This window comes from Balaenoptera physalus, assembly GCF_965194825.1.
Source record: "Balaenoptera physalus genome assembly, chromosome: 2".
Classification (NCBI taxonomy): domain Eukaryota; kingdom Metazoa; phylum Chordata; class Mammalia; order Artiodactyla; family Balaenopteridae; genus Balaenoptera; species Balaenoptera physalus.
Genome location: NC_138883.1, coordinates 148,860,487 through 148,876,084, shown reverse-complemented (window position 1 = coordinate 148,876,084; position 15,598 = coordinate 148,860,487). Strand labels below are relative to the sequence as shown.

Genomic DNA, 15,598 nt, shown 5'->3' with positions numbered 1-15,598 from the left:
TGGCACCATCCAGACATTTTTCTCACTGGCTTTGGCATCTGCAGACCTAACTCTGAATAACGTCCTGCCAGGAACCAGCTGTGGGATATCTTTGTGGAAACGGGAATGACACAGGCTTGACACGAGGCCCAAGCAGACGGCGCAGCCGTGCTCGGGAGCAAGGTCCCCTCCAAGGGCACGCAGACTCAGGTTGCTCCTAGTGCTTAATCGTTTGCTTTTTAATTTTAAAGCATGTTAATGGTGGTTTCCTTGTTCATTTGAAAACTGTTCAGTGCAGGTTATCTACAAAGCACAGGCCACACATCCAAATATCATTGCTTGTGAAGTCCCAGTTTGCACAAGTGTGACAGTGGGAAAGGGTTTCCAGTCTAGCAAGGAAGATTTGTAGGAGAGGAAGATGTTTGGCCTCTGAAGCCTGGCAGGCGGGCAGCTGGGGCGGGCAGTTTCTCCAAGAGACACGATGGGGACACCTCTCAGGTCAGGTGGGGCTGTGAGGGGACCTCTGGCCGGGGTGGGTGACCTGGGGCCCTGCTGAGCCACAAGAACCCATGTTTCCGTGATCTTCGGCCACATTCTCATTGGCATGTCCGATGCCTTCTTGAAATCAGAGCTGACTTCGTTTTTATTGAAATTTCTGAGCACTGCATTGGAGGTGGGGTGCACTTTGCTGCTTCTCCCGTCTTAGTCTCTGTTTCAGTTGGGTGGCTGTTAGAGAGTGTGAACATGAGATGCATATTTTCCTGGGCCACGTCACCATCTAACATGTGCTCTGACAGAGACAGTGCAGTCCTGTGTTGTGGGGAGATGGATTCGTCCCACTTGTTTGTTAAAAAGCATTTTTAATGGAATTTCAGTTACACTTGAGCCTCCAGATAAACCCACCTAAATCCATGAGCGTCTGGAAAGAAAACCTACTTCACAGAAAGGGTGTTCCGGGTATCTGCTGCTGCCCTGTAAGCCACCTTGAAATGGAGTGGCATTAAGCAACCACCCATTTATGCTATTCATGATTTTGGAAGTGAAGGATTTAGGCAGGGCACAGCGGAGATGTCTCACTGGAACTGGAGCCATACCAGGCGGCTGGGTGCTCTGGGATGTCTGAACGGGGCCCTATGTTTGGGGGCTGGGTTCTGGCTATCGGCTGGGTTCCTTGGTTCCTTTTCATGTCCTGTCTGCTGGGGCTGGAATATCCAAAAGTTTCCTGCGCTGACACGTGTGCAGTGGCCAGGCTGGGGTTGGGGGCACAGCTAGAGGCTGACCCTTTTCTCTCTTCCCACGGCCTCTCCGCGTGGCTGCTTGGGCCTCCTCAGAGCATGGCGAGCTCATGGCAATGGCTCTTTTTACAGAGGCTGGCTTCCCCCAGAGCGGGCATCCTGGGAGACTCAGGAAGAAGCTGCCAGCTGTGTCCCAGAGTGTCACTGTGTCACAGTCTCTTTTTTTTAAATTTAATTTTTATTTTATATTGGGGTATAGTTGATTTACAATATTGTGTTTGTTTCAGGAGTACAGCAAAGTGATTCGATTATACATATGCATGTATCCATTCTTTTTCGGATTCTTCTCCCATATAGGTTATTACAGAATATTGAGTAAAGTTCCTTGTGCTATACAGTAGGTCCTTGTTGATTATCTATTTTATACACAGTAGTTTATACATGTTAATCCCGACCTCCTAATTTATCCCTCTGCCCCCACCTTTCCCCTTTGGTAACCATAGGTTTGTTTTCTGTGTCTGTGAGTCTGTTTCTGTTTTGTAAATAAGTTCATTTGTATCATCTTTTTAAATTCCACATATAAGTGATACCATATGATATTTGTGTTTGTCTGACTTACTTCACTTAGTATGATCATCTGTAGGTCCAACCATGTTGCTGCAAATGGTATTATTTCATTCTTTTTTATGGCTGAGTAATATTCCACTGTATATATACACCACATCTTCTTTATCAATCCGTCAGTGGACATTTAGGTTGCTTCCATGTCTTGGCTGTTGTAAATAGTGCTGCTGTGAACACTGGGGTGCATGTGTCTTTTCGAATTATGGTTTTCTCTGCGTATATGCCCAGGAGTGGAATTGTAGGATCATATGGCACCTCTATTTTTAGTTTTTTAGGGAACCTCCATACTGTTCTCTGTAGTGGCTGTAACAATTTACATTCCCACCAACAGTGTAGGAGGGTTCCCTTTTCTCCACACCCTCTCCAGCATTTACTGTTTGTAGACTTTTTCATGTTGGCCATTCTGACTGGTGTGAGGTGATACCTTATTGTAGTTTTGATTTGCATTTCTCTAATAATTAGCAATGTTGAATATCTTTTCATGTGATTTTTGGCCATCTGTATGTCTTCTTTAGAGAAACGTCTATTTAGATCTTCTGCCCATTTTTTGATTGGGTTGTTTGTTTTTTTGATATTGAGCTGCATGAGCTGTTTGTATATTTTGGAGATTAATCTGTTGTCGGTTGCTTCATTTGCAAATATTTTCTCCCATTCTGTGGGTTGTCTTTTTGTTTTGTTTATGGTTTCCTTCGCTGTGCAAAAGCTTTTAAGTTTAATTAGGTCCCATTTTGATCAAGCAAACCACAAAGGCCGGCCCCTATGCAGGAGGATGGGAATGAGTCTCCACTTCTCAGTGGGAGAAGAAGCCATCTCTAATTTAGTACAGAATGTCAACATGAAAGTATCTTAATAAACTCAATCGGAATTCAACTTAAAGCTCTATTTTAATATTTAATATTTTGTTCAAATGCTGAACATAATAGCACAGACTGTATAACCAGCCCTTAGCATCCTATAAGTACAAAATCATGCCTTTCAGAATTGATTGCTATGAGAAGGGAAGCTGCTATAAAAGTCTTACCATCTTGAGAGAAGCATTGTCTGCAGTGGACCGTGTTCAGCTCTGGGCTCGTCAGTAACGGTCATGTAGCTCCAGTAGGCGGCCTGGGGGCCCTGTGAGTACTGCACAGGTGCCTTGAAGTGTGACAGTGACGGAGCCCCCAGGGCGTTCTCACTTCTTTTCTGGGTTATCACGTCCCACGGAAGTTGTTGGAACATCTGTGTAAACCTAAAGGTAACATTACAGACTGTGTTAGCTTGCCGGGTGGGGTTCCCATAACAAAGCCACAAACTGGGGGGCTTAAGTAGCAGAAATTTAGAACCTCAGGGTTCTGGAAGCTAGAAGTCCAATATCAAGGTATCAGGAGGCTTGATTGTTTCTGAGGGTCCTGAGGGGGAATGTGGTCCAGGCCCCTCCCCAGCTTCTGGGGGTTTGCTGGCATTGTTGGCGTTCTTGGCCTTTAGACGCATTTCCCCCCCCCCCCATCCCTGCCTCCATCTTCTCATGGCAGTCTCTCTGTGTGCAGGTCTGTCTGTGTCCAAATGTCCCCTTTTCGTAAGGACACCAATCGTATTGGCTTAGGCCCCACCCTCCTCCAGTGCGACTTCAGCTTAATTAACAACATCTGCAAAGACCCTATTTCCAAACAAGGTCAGAGGTACCGGGGGTTAGGACGTCCACCTGAGAATTTTAGGGTGACATAATTCAACCCGTAGCATAAGATAACCTCTGAAAACCAATATTTTTCTTGTTTTTTTCTTGGGGAATAAGAGAAAATGGGCAAAGCTGCGGGGAAAATGTTATTACTAAAAAGGCATACAAATCAGGAAAGAGGGTCATCACTGCTAGAGGGAAGTGGATACTGGTGCCTGTAGGCTGCCCACTGCCCCCCACCCCAGAGGCCAGGGGCCCTGGCTGTCCACAGGGGAGTCAGCAGAGGGAGTGAGGTGTCCCCGAAGGAGGCAGGCCACCCCACGTGCCTTGTCTCAGGCCAGGGGCTGGACGCCTCTGCACTGCCAGCCGGGCTGCCTCCCAGGCCCAGGGCTCAATTTGCAGGAACCTCTTCTAAGGGTCCTCACGGGCCCCAGCATGGACCCACTACCCTCAGCTCAGAGGTTAGACTTCTTTTTCCTGCTTCTGGTGGCTTTCCTGATATGCATTCTAGTTCTGTTCTGAAGACAGACTGTGACCACTATCCTGGCCTCTTCTGGTTTCTGGGGCCTCCAGTGACCGACATTACATCTTGTCACCCCCCCCCCCACCCCTGCCCCTGGTCTCTTCAGGCTCTTACTGCTTCTTAGGGTCAGTTTCCTGAGAGGCACATTTTTGGACCTTCTCCCCATCTTCTAGCAGTGAACCCTACCTCGCACCCTGTGCACTAAGTAGAATGCATTTTGAAAAGACTCAAAATCCAAGTATTACGTTTTTAGAAAATGTGGCAGCTTGGTTTCCTAAAGATGGCAGAAAGAGCAGCATTGTTGTGTGTGGTCTGGCCACTAGCAGCCCTGCTTCTCACTGCAGCTGTCTGCTTATCACAGCATCACAGGCCAAAAGGGCTTGAGAAACCACTCAATTCCTCATTCTCCCTTCAGGAAAAACCATCTCAAAGCTCCTCAGCCAAATGAGCATTTATTCTTTTTTTTGTTTTTCCGATTTAAAAGTAGTCAGTGTTGACATCCATGAGAAGCTACCTGTAACTAGCCAGTATAAATCACCTAGTGTCAGTGACCTAGAGGTAACCACAGATTTTACATTTCAAATTCATTATTTACATGCAAGATTATGGCTATAGAATTACATTGGAGTCATAATTTCATCATTTTGTTCCATCTTCCCTTTTGAAATTTCTTGTTTGTTTTCAGTTATTTCTTTGAAGACGGGATGAGAAATCCAATGATTTTCTCTGATCTCTTACATTAGCTGGTATTGGTGTAAATTTTACTATGGTACTTTTTTTTTTTTTCTTTAATTTTTGGCTGCGTTGGGTCTTCATTGCTGCGCACAGGCTTTCTCTAGTTGCGATGAAGGGGGGCTACTCATTGCGGTGGCTTCTCTTGTTGCAAAGCACGGGCTCTAGGCGCGTGGGCTTCAGTAGTTGTGGCACGTGGGCTCAGTAGTTGTGGCTCGCGGGCTCTAAAGTGCAGGCTCAGTAGTTGTGGTGCACGGGCTTAGTTGCTCCGCAGCGCATGAGAATCTTCCCGGACCAGGGATCAGACCCATGTCCCCTGTATTGGCAGGCAGATTCTCAACCACTGTGCCACCAGGGAAGCTCTACATTTTGTTTTAATTGTCAGCAGTTTTGCCCGAATCAGCAGTGCACTTTATCTCATTGTATGTCTAAATTATTAACATTTATTATTTATGCTTTAGTGTTCAGATATGAACGATATGTATTTATTTTTATAGTTGATTTTTCCAACGTGCCATTTAGCTTTGTACATTCACCTAATTAATGTAGAAGAAGACAGGTATCACGGTGTTGGAGAATTTCATAGAGACCATTTGATTATGGTTTGGGGGTGATGCCGACATCCCAGTTACACAGGTAAGTGAATGCCACAGGTGTGGTGCCTGGGGAAACCGGACTCTTGGTCTATCAGACCCCTTCCATTCTCCTAAGAAGCCCGGACTATCAGCTCTGGGGGTCTCTAAGCTTTGGTGCTCTTTTCTCTGGCTGAGTGGAGTTAGTGTGGACGAATGGAGTCCTCAAGGCTAGTGGCCGTCCCATCACTGGTGAGTGTGGGCATTGATGCCAGTTGTGCCCAGTTGTTGGGACATGTTGAGACCTCCCAAGGGAGCCTCTGGTCCAGGGAGGTGAGACCCTCTCTTGTAAACCACACTGGAAAGCCGGCCCCCAGAAGTGTGCAGGGAGTGGAGCGGGAGCTCCACGCTGTAGCACCTGCACCAGTGACTCACCGGTGCTTCCAGAAGAACCCAGACAGCTTTTCCGACTCCAATTCCCAGCCCCGTCTGTATTGCACTGTGGCCGTCACGACAAGGCAGTGAGGGGTGATGCCAGCGCACCTGGCCGTCCTCTCGGGTCCCTCGTGGGTGTCCGCGTGCTTTCCCACCACCTGGGGTGCTGGCGGCCAGTGATCATCCTGCTGCCTGCGGCCCGTGGGAAACCCTCCCGGCCCTTCTGAGAATCGTGCTCTAGGATTCTTCCTCCCCACGTCAGCAAGCAAGTGTTAAGCCCCCATCCCCACAGCCTGAAACTCATACCACCTGTAAGTTAGTTTCACTCGGGGACTGAATCCAGGGCAGGCAGCTCACCTTTGCACCCCGTGTGTCGTGAGGGCACAGCCCCTGGGCCAGCCCCGGGTTCCTGGAGTGACCGGCATCTGTTTGTTCATAAAAGCAACTGGCAACAAGGCAGGGTGTGACTATCTGAGATATTTATGCTTCATGACTGCTGTTTGGATTATTAAGATAAACTTCATCTTTCAGAACAGTTTTAGATTTGCTGAAAAGTTGCAAAGACAGTATAAAGAATTCCTGTAGTTCCCCTGTTGGTAACATCTTACATTAGCACTGTACATTTTTTATCATTAATGAGCCAGTATTGACACATAATTCATTAGAGTCCATAGCTTATTCAGATTTGCCGGGTTTTTCCCTAATGTCCTTCCTCTTCCAGTTGGGACCCCACATTACGTTAGTCATTGCGTCTCCTTAGGCGACCTTGACTGTGACCTCAGTCTTTCCCGGTTTCTAATGACCTTAGCAGTTTTGGGGCATTCTGGTCAGGTAGGGTGACCTCTCCTGGGAGGTGTCTGATGTCTTTCTCATGTTTAGACTGGGGTTATGGGTTTTGGAGAGAAAGAAACAGAGGGAAAATGCCATTCTCGTCCCATCCTATCAAGGACACACACTGTCAGCCTGACTTATGACTGTTGATATTGACCTTGACCCCCGGCTGGGGGAGTGATCGGCAGGTTTCTGCACCGTGAAGTTACCCTTTTCCTTCTCCATTTTTGTCCTGTCCTCTTTGGAAGGACATTACTGCACACAGCCCTCACTTAGGGCGGGAGCAGCTCTATTCATGAATTATCTACATGAATTATTTGGAATTCTTCTGCATGGGAGATTTGTCTCTTCTCTTCCAGCTATTTATTTGTTCAGTTGTTCATTTATATGGGTATGAACTCATGGACATTTATTTTACACTTTGGGTTATGGACCAATACTATTTTATCATGTTGCTAAAATTGTTTCAGTTGGCTCCTGTGTCCCTTTGTCACACCCACATCCGTGTGAGGTTATTTGTGTGTGTGTGACTTTCTTATTTCTGTCACTACAGAATGCCCCAGGCTCATCTTACATGTTTTTTGCCCCAGTCCTAGAATCAGCAGTTTCTCTAAGGAGCCCTGGTTCTCGTGATTGGAGAATAGTATTAGAAACCATGATCTGGGTATGAGATGTGTCAGTTGCTTCTCAGAGACTTTGCCTCTCGGTCCTCTCAGCTGACAGAATGTTACCGAATACGAGTTCGTGTGCCTGTTGCACAGTGAGGCCAAACAAACTGAGCAGTCGGAGTTTGGCGCAGAGAAGGGTTTATTGCAGGGACTTGCGAGGAGACAGGTGGCTCTTGCCCAAAAAACCCCGAACTCCTCAAAGGGTTTCAGCAAAGCATTTTTAAAGGCCAGGTGAGGGAGGGGCGTGGTCGGTTGCTGCAAACTTCTGGGTGTCGGGATCCATTTTTACTTGCAGCTGTCCACATAGGTCAGGTCACGATGTTCCTGTAAACCTCCAACGAGACAAATGCTATTCTCTGTTCTGCACCTTTTTATCTCTCTGTGAATGGACTCTTAAAGGTCAGAGCCCTGAGAATAGGCTCTCCTGTATATTTCAGGCTATAGGCAACATTCTTAAGGAAGCAAAAGCTATAGAATACAAAGGTTAAAGTAAAAGAAACAGATCTAAATGGAGTCAGATTTGTTCTTCCCTGTTACAAGAACATGGAAATATACATATGCATACCCTTACATGTATATATACAGACCTATAAATATTTCTGATTGTGAAAGGAAAACTCTTTTCTCTTTGCTCTCAATACTTCACTTGTGGTCACCAAATGTGTGGGGTTTTTCCCACACCAACCAATTCTCCAGCTGTCCTGACACCACTGGGTGTCCTATGATTAAATCCGATTCTGACACTAACTGCCTGGGGTTAGCATCAGATCCCACAGGTTAAGGACTCAGTCCCACAAGACTGCCCCTCACTTCCGATGCCAATGGCAAGGGTGGGTCCGTGGGTTACCTGCAACTTCTGCCCAACTGGCTACAAATTGGGGGTTCCCACGACCCCTCTTCGGGTTTAATAATTTGCCAGAATGGCTCACAGAACTCAGGAAAACCGTTAAATTACTGGATTACCAGTGTATTATAAAAGGATACAACTCAGGAACAGCCGGATGGGAGAGATGCAGAGGACAAGGTGTGGGGGAAAGGCATAGAACTTCCGTGCTGTCTTCCGCACCTCCCTGCCGGCACCTCCACGGGTGCACCAACCCGGAGCTCTCCACAACCTTTGGTGAGTGGTTTCTGGAGGCCTCATTACGTAGGCATGATTGACCAAATCACTGGTCATTGGTGATTAACAACCTCCAGCCCCTCTCCCTTCCCTGGAGGTCACGGGATGGGGCTGAAAATCCCAAACCTCCTCTGGCAACCAGCCCCCATGCTTAGGGACTTTCCAAAAGTCATCTCTTTAACATAACTCAGGTGTGATGGAAAAGGGCTTGTTATGAAATAACAAAAGTCACTCCTTTCACCTTTATGCTCTGGGTTTGTTTCAGGAAGTGGGGACAGAAATCAAATATAACAGAAGATGCTCCTGTCATTCTTATCACTTAGGAAATTACAGGTGTTTTAGGAGCTCTGTGCCAGGAACTGGGATGAAGACCGGATATCTATTATCTTGCAATATGTACCCCTGGGTATCTATATTAAGCTAAACATGAGTCCACAGTGATTCCCCAACTCTAATCCATGACCACGGGGGTCATTTTAGTTTCCGCCCCCCTCGCCTCCACCCCAGCAGTGAGAAGCCAGCCTCTCACCGCCCACCATCTGTTTACTGACTTGTCGGTGCCAGGACACATGTGCAGTGGTATCAGGACGGTGGACCATACCCCCTGGAAAGCAACTCTGTCAACTAGAACTCAGATGACATGCCATTTCCTTTGCCTCTAGTTTTACAGACTTCACTCATTTCCATGGTTACTCAGCGCAGCTCCCCTCCCTCCTACCCCTTTCAGTGAGGTTGCTTCTTATTTTTATAAAACAGATTGTTTTGCCACATTCTGCATTGCATCCTGGAATCCTCTTACTTCCTAAAAACTTTTTAAAATTTGCATACAGGAAGGTCCGTGCTTTGTGCTGTACCATTCAGTGGAGTGTGACAAACGTGTAGTGTCCTGTATCCACAATTACAGTATCCAGAGAATAGTTTCACCTCTCAAAAAAATCCCTCGTGCTCATTAACCTATTCAACCCCCCCGCTCCCTGCAAACTCATGGCAGTTACTCATCCTTTCGCTGTTGCTAAAGTTCTCTGTCTTTTCCAGAATGTCATGTAATTGGAATCAGTGTCTTAGTCTGTTCAGGCTGCTCTCACAAAATACCACAGACTGGGTGGCTTATAAACAACAGAAATTTATTTCTCACGCTCTGGAGGCTGAAAGTCAGAGATCCAGGATTCAGTATGGTTGAGTGAAGGCTTTGCTTCAGGACACAGACTTCTTGTGTCCTAACATGGCCAAAGGGCGAGGGGTCTCTCTGGAGCCCCTTTTATGAGGCTGACCCCACTCATGAGGACTCCACCTCATAATTTAAGTACCTCCCAAAGGCCCCACCCACTAGTATCCTCACCTTTGGGGGTTAGGATGTCAACATACGAATTTGGGCGAGACAAACATTCAGACCATAGTACATAGTATGTATTTTTTCATGCTTCTTTCACTTAACAATATGCATTTAAGATTCATTCGTATGTTTTGTGGCTTGATGGTTCATTTTCCTGCCAAATAATGTTCCATTGTATAGATGTGTCACAGTTTCTGTTTATCCATTCATCTATTGATAGATATCTTGGTTGCTTTCAGTTTTTAGCAATTATGAATAAAGCTGCCTTAAACATTCATGTGCAGACATTTTCAAATCAGTTGGGTAGATTCCTAGGAGTGTGGTTGCTGGATCATATTGTAAGGCTTCGTCTAGTTTTGTAAGAAACATCGAAACTGTCTTCCCAAGTGGCTGTACCATTTTGCATCCCCACCAGCAACACATGAGAGTTCCTGTTGGCTGCAGCAATTTGCACTGTCAGTTTTTGGATCTTAACCATTGTTATAGGTGTGCCACGGTATCTTATTATTGTTTTAATTTGCAATTCCCTAATGACCAGTAATGTTGAGCATTATTTCATATGCTTACTTGCCGTCCATGTGTCTTCTTTGATGATAGGTTTGTTCAGAATTTTGCTCATTTTTGAAATCGGGTTTTTTGTTTTCTTATTGTCGAGTTTTAAATTTCTTCATACATTTCAGATACAAGTCCTTTATGAGACGTGTTTGACACATATTTTCTTTTAGTCTGTGGCTTGTCTTTTTCCTTCTCTTAACAATATCATCTTCAAGTCTCTGTTTTCCTATTTTCAGTTTCATTGATTTATGCCCCAATTTTTATTGTTTCCTTTCTTCTGTTCGCTTTAGGCTTAAATTGCTCTTGTTTCTCCAGTTTCCTAAGGTGCAAGTTTAGATTATTGATACTTAGATCTTTCTTCTTTTCTATTATATGCATTTAATGCTCTAAATTCCCCATAAACACTGTTTCAGCTGCACATGACAAATTTTGACAAGCTGTATTTTCATATTCATTTAGTTCAAAATATATTTTAATTTTAATTGAGACTTCTTTAAACCATATAATATTTAGAATTGTGTTCTTAAATTTACAAATATTTGAGCATTTTCCAGCTGTTTTTCTGTTACTGATTTCTCATGTAATTCCAGCTGTTTTTCTGTTACTGATTTCTCATTTAATTCCACTGTGATCCAAGATCATACTTTGTATGATTTCTACGCCTTTAAATGTGTCCATGTGTGTTCTTTAACCCAGAATGTGGTCTGTCTCGGTGGATGTTCCATGTGAGCTTGGGAAGAACCTGGGTTCTGCTGTTTTGGATGAAGTCGTCTATAGATCGTATTAAGTCAAATCGACTGTTCGTGCTGTCCAGTTGAACTGTATCCTTACTGATTTTCTGCTGGCTTGGTTTGTCAATTACTGAAAGAGGATGTTGAAGTCTTCAACTATCATAGTTGGTTTGTGTATTTTTCCTCTCAATTCTGTCAGGTTTTGCCTCGTTTATTCTGACCCTCTGTTGTTAGATGCAAACACGCTAAAGACTGTGCTGTCTCCTTGGAGAATGACCTTTATATCATTAAGAAATGCTCCTCTTTTTCCCTGATAATCTTCCTTGTTCTGAAGTCTGTTTTGTCTGAAGCTAATTCTTGATCCTCCAGCTTTCTTTTGATTACCATAGCATGATGTAACTTTCTCCATCCCGTTTCTTTTAATCTACCTGAGTCTCTATATTTAAAGTGGGTTTCTTGTAGACCACATACAGTTGACTCTGCTTTTGTATCTGCTCTGACAGTCTCTGTCTTTTAATTGGGGTGTTTGGGTCATTCTCATTTAAATGTGATTATTGATATAGTTGATAGTTGAATTGACAGTTAGATACATATCTAACATGATCCATACTACCATGTTTGTAACATTTTTCTATTCTTTTCATTTATTTGTTGTTTCTTTTTGTATCTTTTCCTGCCTTCTCTGGTTTTAATTGAGCATGATTCCATTTTATCTCCTCCTTTAGCATAAGAATTATACTTCTCTTACAGGTTTTTTCAGTGGTTGCTCTAGAGTTTCCAATATACATTTTATTTTTTTAATTTTTTGTTATTTTTTAAAATTGGAGTATAGTTGATTAGAGTTTCCAACATACATTTTAAACTAATCTGTATTCACCTTCAAATAACATTATACTGATTCACATCTACTACAGGTGCCTTATAACAGTGTTGCCAATTTCTTCCTTTTCTCCCTTGTGACACTGCTATCAATCATTGCATTTATACATAAGCTATAATCACCCAACACATTGTTGCTATTATTTAAAGAGAGAGTTATCCTTTTGATGAATTAAACATATGAAAAGTAAAAGATTTATTTTACTTTCCCTTATTTCTCCTTCAGTGCTCTTCCTTTCTTCATGTAAATCTGAGTTTCTGACCTATTTCATTTTCCTTCTCCCCAAAGAATTTCTTTTAACATTTTTTTCAGGGCGGGTCTGCTGGAGATAAATTCCCTCCATTTTTATTTCTTGGAGAAACAAACACCAAAAAAGGCTTTACTTCTTCACGTTTTTTTAAATAAATTTATTTATTTATTTTTGGCTGTGTTGGGTCTTCGTTGCTGCACACGGGCTTTCTCTAGTTGTGACGAGCAGGGGCCACTCTTCCTGCAGTGTGCGGGCTTCAGTAGTTGTAGCACGCGGGCTCAGTAGTTGTGGCTTGTGGGCTCTAGAGCGCAGGCTCAGTAGTTGTGGTGCATGGGCTTAGTTGCTCTGCAGCATGTGGGATCTTCCTGGACCAGGGCTCAAACCCATGTCCCCTGCATTGGCAGGCGGATTCTTAACCACTGCACCACCAGGGAAGTCTTCTCCTTCACTTTTGAAGGATAATTTTGCCAGATACAGAATTCTAGGTTGGTGGGTTTTTTCTTTTACCCCTTTAAACGGTCACTCCATCTCTTCCTGCTTGCTTTCCTGACAAAAAGTCCACTGTAATTCTTACCTTTGTTGCTCTACAAGGCAGGTGTAATTTTTTTATCTGGCTTCTTGCAAGATTTGTTCCTGGTTTTTGGTTCTCTGCAGTTTGAATATGATATATCTAAGTGCAGATTTTGGGGGACTTTTCCTGCTTTGTATTCTCTCAGCTTTCTTGATTTGTGGCTTGAGGTCTGTCATTAAATTTGAAAGTTCTCAGTCGTTATTACTTTAGATATCTCTTCTGTTCCATTCTCTCTTTCTTCTCCTTTTGGTGTGATGTATATATTACACCTTTCTAATTGTTCCACAGGTCTTGGATTGGATCTTCTGTTTTCTGTTTTTCTTTCTTCTTTTTTTATTTTTTATTTTTTTGCATTTCAGTTTGGGACACTGCTATTGATCTGTCTTCAAGGTCACTAATTCTTTCCTTGCTGTGTCCAGACTATTAATGAGCCCATCAAAAACATGCTTCATTTCTGTTAGTGTTTTTGATTTTTAGTACTTCCTTTGATTCTTTCTCAGAGTTTCCATCTTCTTCTTACATTACCCATCTGTTCTTGCTTGTTGTTCACTTTTCCCATCAGAGCCCTTAGCATATGAATCATAGTTATTTTAAATACCCCATCTAATAATTCCAAAATCACTTCCATTTCTGAATCTGGTTCTGTTGTTTGCTCTGTCTCTTCAGACTGTTTTTTCTTGCCGTGTAATTTTCTGTCGAAAAACCAACATCGTGTATTGGGTAATAAGAGCTGAGGTCAGTAGGCCATAAATGTGAGATTTTATGTTTACAGGGCTGGGATTTGGTTTCTGTTTGATGTTTGTTCTTGCTGGAGGTGCCAGAGGCTTCAGAGTCATCTGTTTCCCTTGGGCTTGGACTTCCCTAAGGACTGCTCCCTGTGTCTTGCAGCTCTTTCAGCTAAAATCCACCGTAAGTGTACTGAAGCCATGTTAATGTGGTGGGAAGGTTTATGGGGCTGGGGGAAAGCATTCTGTGATTTCAGGCTCCTGTGGGCCGTGGCCCTGTGCCTTCGTACATGTTTCTTAGCCTTTTAATCCCCCCTTAGGTACAACAGGAAGGCCAGAGGAGCATGGGGTCAGGAAGTGCCCTTCCCATGCTCCCCTGTCAAATGCATGGCAGGAATTAGTTTGGATAGTTGGGAATTCACAGAGTTTTTCAACAGTTGGTGATCTGATAATTCACTCAACCTAAACATCCTTGTCTTACTGCAGAGGAGACTAGAGCTGTCTGAGCTTCTTGTTTGAAAAAGCTAGTTAGTGCTTTGAAGGAGGGTTTGGCCCAGATTTTCTACTAGTCTCTCAGGAGAAACCTGAGGGTTGAAAGAACTTGGGAGACCTGTGCAGTATAATAAATATATGCATTTGTTCTTTGTTCCCTGTGCCTGGCACTGAGTTCCTAAAACCTTTCCAGTCTCCTGAGTGATGAGTGACTTCTGTCTGCTAACGAGATGGCTCTTGGCTGAGGTCCTCTAAACAGCTTCAGGATGGGGGCTGTCCCAGAAAGACCAAGCTATTATTAGAGGATTGGAACTTTCAGCCCCGGACCCCAGCCTCCTGGGACAGCAGAGGGGTTGGAGATTGAGTTCAGTCACCAATGGCCAGTGATTTAATCAATCGTGCCTCCATAAAAAACCCTAAATAATGGGGTTGGTCAAGGAAGCTCTGTGCCACCCACCAAGGCCCTCCACACCTTGTCTTATGTGTTTCTTCCATTTCGCTGTTCTGAGTTGTATCCTTTATAATAAAGCAGTAAGCATTGTTTTCCTGGTTTTGTGAGCCATTCTAGTAAATTACTGAACGTCAGCAGGGGTTATGGGAACCCCTGATTTGGAGCCAGAAGTACAGGTGGCCCCAGGTCTCAGGACTAACTTCCGAGGTGGGGGCAGTGGTGTGGGGCTGAGCCCTGAACCCTGGGGCTTGCACGAACTCTGGTTAGTTAGTGTCAGAATTGACTGGAATTGTTGGACACCGAGTTGGCATCTGAGAGTTGGAGAGCTGGTTGTAGGTGTGGAAAAACCCCACACAACCTCCTGTTTCCATTCATCTGAAAGGAAAAGCAAGGAGGCTGCTGTTACTGTTTGCAGATATGTTCAGTGTCCATGGGCGCAATGAGAAGCTCTCTTGTTACTGAATAAGGTCCAGCTGCTCACCATTCAAAAATCAATACTCAAGAGAGGCAGGTGTTGGTAGAACGGAAAGTTGTCTTTAATCAGAATGCCGGCAATCTGGGGAGATGGTGAACTCAGTGTCCCCCAAAACCACCTCTGAAGATTCTGCTCAGCCATGAAAGTTTTAAAGGGAAAAAAGGAAGTAATCTCAGTTAATCGTGGACATGGCGGGGGGGTGTCAGACCCATCACCCTCCCCACCGTGTGCAGGCTTGTCAATCCTCGTGATCTTTCTTTAGATGCTATCCTGTTCACACAGTTTGTTCTGTTCACGTGATTACTGAAGGGGAAGCTAATGAAGAGATCTGGTCATCGGTTAATTACTTATTCTTCATTTCTACGTCTTTGATCTACAGGAAGAACCGACAGGTTACCAAGATTTGAAAGGTGTGCTTGGGCCGGAGATGAGTAGAGCCTGGGGGTGCCTGGTTTAAGGCTGGTGACAAGACAAAGGGGCCTCCTGCAGAGAGCTCTTTCCTGCCAAAATCTGCTTACACTCTAGCACCTTCCTGCAGGATTCTCTCTCAGTTTGAGGATGCAGCACGAACGTAGAAGTGAAGAATAATTATTTTTCATAGCTTTAACAAAAAATAGAATAGGTATTTTAGGGGGCATATGGTTAAATTTTAGGTTTTAATTTTACATGTGATTCTTAGCAAATTGGCTTCTCTTGGTATCAGTTTTGCAGAGGGAAGGGCTGTGTGACAGTAGATGTGTGGAGCAAGCATCCAGACACTGG

At 44.2% G+C, this 15,598-nt stretch overlaps 1 protein-coding gene across 14 annotated transcripts in view; it reads left to right on the top strand.

Annotated features, from left to right (window-relative positions):
- ENTREP2 (endosomal transmembrane epsin interactor 2) overlaps positions 1-15,598 on the top strand; it is a 398,164-nt gene that overhangs the window by 241,581 nt on the left and 140,985 nt on the right. For 2 of the 14 annotated variants that reach the window (XM_082448758.1, XM_082448760.1), the window contains one exon: positions 45-189. The exons of the other annotated variants lie outside the window; for them this stretch is intronic. The gene's annotated coding sequence lies outside the window, so the exon portion shown is untranslated. The remainder of the gene's footprint in view (positions 1-44; positions 190-15,598) is intronic. 14 annotated transcript variants of the gene reach the window in all.